Genomic DNA, 7396 nt, shown 5'->3' with positions numbered 1-7396 from the left:
CAGAGAGAGACAGAGCATGAACGGGGGAGGGGCAGAGAGAGGGAGACACAGAATCGGAAATAGGCTCCAGGCTCTGAGCCATCAGCCCAGAGCCTGACGCGGGGCTCGAACTCACGGACCGCAAGATCGTGACCTGGTTGAAGTTGGACACTTAACCGACTGCGCCACCCAGGCGCCCCTTTAACTCCATTTTAAACTACCCTATAGCCACTGTACTATTATCATGTACTTTTCCAAATGTAATAAATCCTACAAGACATTATTATTATTGTCATTATTAACTGCTAGTACTTATTTCTGTTTCTCTACACATTTACCGATTCTATTGTTCTTTATTCCTTTCTACTATTCTGTGTTTCTAAAATGGGCTAATTTTCCATCAACTTGAAGAATTTCATTTAGTATTTCTTATAGTATAGTTCTTATAGCAGTAGGTCCCTTCAGTTTGTTGTTTTTTTTCCCTGAAAACTTCTTTATTTAATCTTAATTTTTGAATGGTATTTTCATTGGGCATAAAACCCTAGGATAACAGGTTTTTTTTCCCCAGCACATTGAAGATGTCATTCTATTATTTTCTGACTGCTTTAGTTAAAAGTCAGCCCTCAGTCTTCTTGTATCTTTGAAGGTAGTGTGTCTTTTTCTCCCCTCTGTGGTTGCATCTAAGTTTTTCTGTCTTTAATTGTAAACACTTTGACTATGATGTGCCTTGGTATGAGTTTATTATCTTTATCATGCCTAAGATTTGCAGTTTATTGAATCTGTGGGTTGATGTCTGTCATCAGGTTTGGCAATTTTTTTAGTCACCGTTTCTTCAACCCTTTTGTTTCTCTTTTCTTATTTTGAAACTCCAATTACAAACGTGCTAGATCTTTTGAGTGTGTACCACATGTCTTGAATGTAATTGAAAAAATTTTTTTCTGTCTGTGCTTCAGTTGGGTTACTTATTTTGACTTGACTTCAAGGTCATCAATCCTGGTGGCTGTGCTTCTAAGACACAAAGAGAAAATATGGAAACAGGACTGAAACTGTAAATTAGGTTTAGAATAGGGAGATGTTACCATTCCCTAGCAACTGGTATTCAAAGCAACATGTGAGCATAATTAGCTGTGTATCTAAGCTCTTTATGTGTATGATGACAAAGCAAGTTTTTACAAATGTCATTTTCTATTGCAGTATAGTTATTTTCAATTCCTTTCTCCTTCAAATACAATTAATGAATCCCCTTTTGGGAGTTGTTGTGGTAGAAGTACTTTAGTCCATGTGTAATGTCCGGACCATCACAGTATTATATTAGTACAGTAAGACCTTGGTTTGCAAGCATAATTCATTCTAAAAACATGCTTGTAATCCAAAGCACTTACATATCAAAGTGGATTTCCCCATAAGAAATGATGGAAACTCAGATGATTCATTCCACAACCCCAAAATATTCATATATAATTGATTACAATACTGTAAAATGATACACAATAAATACAAAATAAAGAAAATGCAAAATATAAAGAAAGTTAACCAATTAACCTCTACTTACCTTTGAAAATCTTTGTGACTGGGGTGAGGGAGACAAGAGAGAGGAGGGTTATTGTGTAGGACAACTTTCACTATCTCTAACGGAATCACTGCTATGTATTGGCTCAATGAAATCTTTTTCTACATGGGGGCCGTTGTACATGTTCACACAAATGTTGACTGTAGTACAGTATTAATAAACTTGTCATATAATGTATTTAATGTAACTGGAAATAAGGCAGGAGAGGAAAGGGTCTGTATCTGCAGGCTGCCTCACCTAGAATGAAGGAAAGCATTCCCAAGTTTACTCTTGTATGGAAAAGCAAAGGACTGTCCATAGGCGCTTTGAAGTGACAAAAAATACAGTAGTGTCAGTTGTGGACACCTTCCAACGTTCTGAAAAATCACTGGGGCCTGAGACCCACAGTGAGAGAGAGAAAACTGTTGGCTCAGTTGTGATTATGTGATGTACAGCAGCATCATGTACCACTCGTATTGCAAGACATCGCTCGTTTATCAAGTTAAAATTTATGAGAAATGTTTGCTCATCTGGTGGGACACTCACAAAACAAGTTATTCGCAATCCAAGGATTTATCGTATTTAAGCAGATGCTTCTCCCAAATGTTCCCTTGAGGGGATGTTTTCTGAAATGGCATTCCTCATGGGAATATTTGTATGACTGAACAGCTATTTTCATTAGAAATCCATTGTCTGTCTCTCTATATATTTCTTTTTGTTATTTTTTTATTATTATAAATCCATCTCCTGTCTCTATATTTCTTTTTGTTATTTTTGTATTATGTTTCTTTTTAAGTGACATTCGGAAGTTAATTGATCAATTGTCTGTTGATACAGGGCACATCTGAAAGAGAAAAGGCAGAAACCACTTTAGATCTGTTGGCAGATATGAACAGATTCACCCCCTATATGAATACGAAGAGAAGATCCCATTGCAGCCTGTAGAAGCTGGAAAAGGCAAGAATATAAATTCTCCTCTAGAACCTCTAGAGGGAATGCATCTGTGTCGACACCTTGATTTTAGTTTCGTAGACTTGTATAGGACCTCTAACCTATATAACTGTAAGATAATAAATTTATGTCATTTTAAGCAACTGAGTTTGTGGTAATTTGTTACAGCAGTGACAGGAAACCAATACACTAGTCCTCCTCCATTTATTCCTGCAAATACACATATCATTTTCAGATTATAAGGACATGTATTTGTATATAATTTCCCGCCAGAATTGTTACTCAGAACCTCCTGAATGGTGTTGCCTGATTGTTTGATTTACCTTTTTGATTAAAAACAAAGATAACAGGTATTTAAAAGAGAGAGAGAGAGAAAAGAGGGGCCCTTGGCTGACTCAGTTGGTAGAGCATACTACTTTTTTAAAAATTCTCTTAAAATGTTTATTTATTTTGAGAGAGAGAGAGACAGACAGACAGAGTGCAAATGGGGGAGGGGCAGAGAGGAAGACACAGAATCTGAAGCAGGCTCCAGGCTCTCAGCTGTCAACACAGAGTCTGACATGGGGCTCGGACCCACAAACCACGAGATCATGACCTGAGCTGAAGTCAGATGCTCAACTGACTGAGCCACTCAGGTACCCCTAGCATGCTACTTTTGATCTCGAGGTCATGAGTTCAGGCCTCATGCTGGATGTGTATAGCTTACTTAAATAAAATAAAGAAGAGAAGATACCACGAACATTTCATGATGAAGGTAAAAACAAATTTTGATTGATTTTTGAAGAAATAGGATTGATATTAACCTTGCATTACTCCAGGAGATAATTGATAAATGTTGAGTAGTTTGTTTGGTTTCTCAATGAAGGATCAAAGGAAGCAGTACTGCATGGTCAACTGGAAGCCTTTCTGCCTCTGTGATGTATAGACAATACACAAGTAGAGTCTGAAGGTCTAGTGTGACATTGAAGAGAAGGTATAGGGGAATAGGGCTGTGGGAGCTGAGAGTTGAGGTGGTGGTTAAAGAATGAAATATTCTAGTTTTATATTTCTGGTGTGGGACAATTCCGGCTGATGACCAAGTCCCGGGTTGTTTCTGAATCTGCATGAGAGAAGTTGAAGTGAGATAGAGGCAGTCATTACTGTTAGGGTCAGGCGTAAGGCAGGGTAAAGATAGGAGTCAGAGGCTAAAAAATTTTAGCAGTCAAAGGCTTTATTTGGGAACTGAGGTCTCGGGCGAGGTTCCGTGACTCAGGGAGAGAGAGGGAGGGGGGAGAGAGAGAGAGAGGAAGTCAGGGAAGTCGCCCCCAGGTGTGGTGTGGTGGGGTTTTTAAGCTGCAGGGGTTCCAGGTTTAGGTCTGGGTGGGCCTTTTTCGCGTCAGGTCGTGCCGTCGCTCGGTGATTGGTTGACCTCCAATTCGTTCTGGCACACTACTAGGGGCTTTTCATTGGGTTGCGCTGGCAAGATGGCCGTCCCCTCTACTGTGGTTCCAAGGACATCCTAACAATTACTGGTAACCTGGTCCTCAAAAATTAAAAAAATCCCTGATTTGTAGCATTTGTTGATTTTAATCATGTAAATACTGCCACCAAGGTGATTTCAAGTTACCAACATGTTGTTACTGAGTGCAGAACTAGAAAGAGATGTGAACAATCAGCTCTCAAGAGCTGGAATGAACTGGCTTCGACAACACATCACTGAATCTAGGTGAAGGTCACTGGAATTAAATAGATACCCTAATCACAAAGCTATCCTGTTGGATGAGCCATGTACTGTGGCTATTGAAATCCAGGATTATGGCATGAATTTGGTATAGAAGCGTTTGAACAAGGTTCCCAAATCTTCCTTGAATAAAGAATTGGAGAGTGGTCATTTGGTAAGAATTCGTAAGAGTAGGTTTTATCAAAGCCTGGGGTTGGAGGGGCAGGGAGGGATATTGTCAAGGAAATTAGTGGAAGTGTTATTCAAATACCTTCAATTAACTCTCCTAGCTGATTTATGTAAAGTAAAACTCTGGTTTATGTTTATGTGAAGTAAAGCTCTACATGATTCAATATGTGTGGGGTTCCAGTTATAAAGGAATAATTCAATAACCAAAAGTAGTTGATGTAGAGGCTGCTTTGAGACAAACAGGTGGTTAAAAGGTTTGAGCAATGGAATACAGACAGGCCCATAAGGTGACCCACCTCAAAATATCCATAGGCCCTAACTAACCAATGGGCTGTTTACAACTCAGCACAGTTACCAAAAAAAAATTCCATACATCACCATCCTCAGCTTCCCCCTTGAAAGCAGCCCCCACCCACTGCCCCATGGCCGACAGTCTCTCCTCTGCTGTCCTGCCTGCCACTCCCAAATTTCTATCTTTTGTTCTGCCTCACTAGAATTCTTTTACCTCCTGCAGCCTGTGCCCCACCAGCTTCCACGGGATTGGCTGATCTAGAGACACCCCATTTAGACACCACAGTTGATAGTAATTCCAATCAAGCAACAAAGAAATCCGATATCCATAATTCACAGTAATAACTTCCATTTTTTACTCACTATATTTCTCACATTCTAAAACCCCTTACCCTCCTGTTAAAAGAAAAATGTCCATAATTTACTGATCTTCTGGCTTTTATTCAGCAATTCATGAATCGGGCAGCATCCAATCTAGCAGATAGAAAAGGTCTCCCAGAAGCTGTATAAAATGAGAGACTTTCACAGGCACAAGGAAGCAGACACAGGGAAGTCATACTAGGTAGAAACAGATTGGTTACTGCAAGGTTACTTTCCTTACATGGAGCAAAGGGAAGTCTCAGAGCCAGGTTGGGGAACTTGTGTTGAACAGGGAAACACAGATTACTTGCCGAGGCCTGCCTTTTCTGGGAGAACCAAGCATAGAAATGTAGTTAAATTTTGGGTTACTGACATGAGTCTTAGCTCTATGTTGGGCCTAATCTGGTTGCTTTGACACTTTTTCACCCTACTCTCAACTCTCTTGGAAAACTTCCCATTTTCAATGGGAAATTTCCCATTTTTACCTGACAGAAGTTCAGAAACTGAACTTGCTAACTCAGAGCCCAGAGTTTACAAATGGGACATGAGATCCTGGATGTTATGGAGTGCAAACAGAAGATACTATTTTGTTTGTAACTGAGGGTTTCACAGGTGGTTAAAAATAATTGGTCAAGGGTAGACAAAGAGCTAGGATTCTCCTACATTGCTGGTAAAAGGTTAAATTTGTACGAGTTTGAAAATATGTTTGGAAGTACTCCTAAAACCAAATATATGCATACCCTGTGACTGACTCAGTGGTTCTTCTCCATCAACAGTAGAATGGATAAATTGTGGCTTATTCATTCAACGGGATACTCTACAGCGATGAGAATGAATGAACTATTGTTTTACATCCAAATGGATGAGTCTTACAACTATAATAAATAATATATGATATAATGGCAAATAAAATAATTGGCAAAAGAAGTCTCAAAACGTTATGATTCCATTTATAAAGCTAAAAAAAATGGCAAACCTAAACTACAGAGTTAGAAGTCAAGAGACTTGTTCCCTTTGCAGGAGGTAATAAAGGTGGTGAAGAAAAGAACCCTTGAGCTACTGATAATTGTTTCAGATACTAGTTATAGGAGGATAGATTTTTTGTGAACCTCTATCCAGCTGTACAGTTATGATTTGTTTGTTTTTCTTTATCTGATATGCTTCAAAACAAAGTTTTTAAAAAGTAGACTTCCTGTTTATAATAATGGCAGTCTGGGTTATTCTACAGGCTCTTTTGTTAAAAAGATCTAGATAATGAAAGGTTGATGCTTTTAAGGAGAAATTTTTACTATTTTATCTAAGAGTTGACAAAGGATTAAGGAATAGATTCAAAAATGAAGGGAAAATCTGGTCAGGCATTCTAGCAGAAAGCCATTTTTAAGCTACTTTGCCCTGAGGGCATTTGTCTAGCCCAAACAAAAAGAGCTTTGATTGCCTTATAGAAGAAAGATGACAGAAAAGAGGGCAGAGACCTTGAAAAGCTGGAGTTTTTGCCAAAAGATCCTCCCCAAATTCAGCTTGCTTGGCCCAAAGTAGAGCTGCTTTATCTAGGATGCAGCCCAGGTTCTAAATGAAGTGTTAGGGAAAGGGGCAGGGTCTGACAGTGGAAGCAAAAGGGGAGCAGGAGGGGAGTAGACTTTTTGAGATGTTTGCCTCGAGTGGGGTAGATCTGGTCAAATGCACTGTTCTTCTGGGAAGCTCTTTTTCCTGGTCCTGTGGCTACAGAATGTGGGCTTTTCTTGGAGCATTTTGGTCTGTGCCCATTGGTGTTTCTGGATTAGGGAGCTCTCCTGTGCCCAGGCCTGGATATACTGGAGACAGACAAAATCCCAGGGAACTCAACACCCAAGGTCGATAGCCAGTTTGTCTTCTTTTCTTCACCTTTATGCCTTCTGTCACTTGCGCTATGGATTTTGTCGAGGTTTATTTGTTTGTTTGTTTCATTATTAGCAGGAGGACTAATAGGGTGGCATGTGCTTATTTCATCTTGACAGGACCAGAAACGATTCAATAAATTCTATATTGACTCCATATTCTATATTCCAATTTTGTCAGTTGTCCCAGTAATGTGTTTTATGGCATTATTTTGTTTCTGGTACAAGATCCAGTCCAGCATCATGAATTGCATTTAGTTTCCATGTCTAGTTTCCATCTATAATAATTTCTCAGTCTCTCACTTGTCTTTAAAGATACAAAAACTTGTGAAAAACAAAGGCCAGTTGTTTTTTAGAATGTCTCTCATTCGGGTTTGTCTGATATTGTTTCCTCATGATGAGATTCAGGTTATGAATGAAAAAAAAAAGTCTTTTTTTAGAGAGAGTGTGTGCAAGTGGGAGAGAAGGGCAGAGGGAGAAGGAGGGAGGGAGGGAGGGAGGGAG

Source organism: Herpailurus yagouaroundi, unplaced genomic scaffold (assembly GCF_014898765.1).
Source record: "Herpailurus yagouaroundi ecotype Mexico unplaced genomic scaffold, PumYag 141, whole genome shotgun sequence".
NCBI lineage: Eukaryota > Metazoa > Chordata > Mammalia > Carnivora > Felidae > Herpailurus > Herpailurus yagouaroundi.
The sequence above is the reverse complement of the archived record's forward strand: the minus strand, read 5'-3'. Positions refer to the sequence as shown.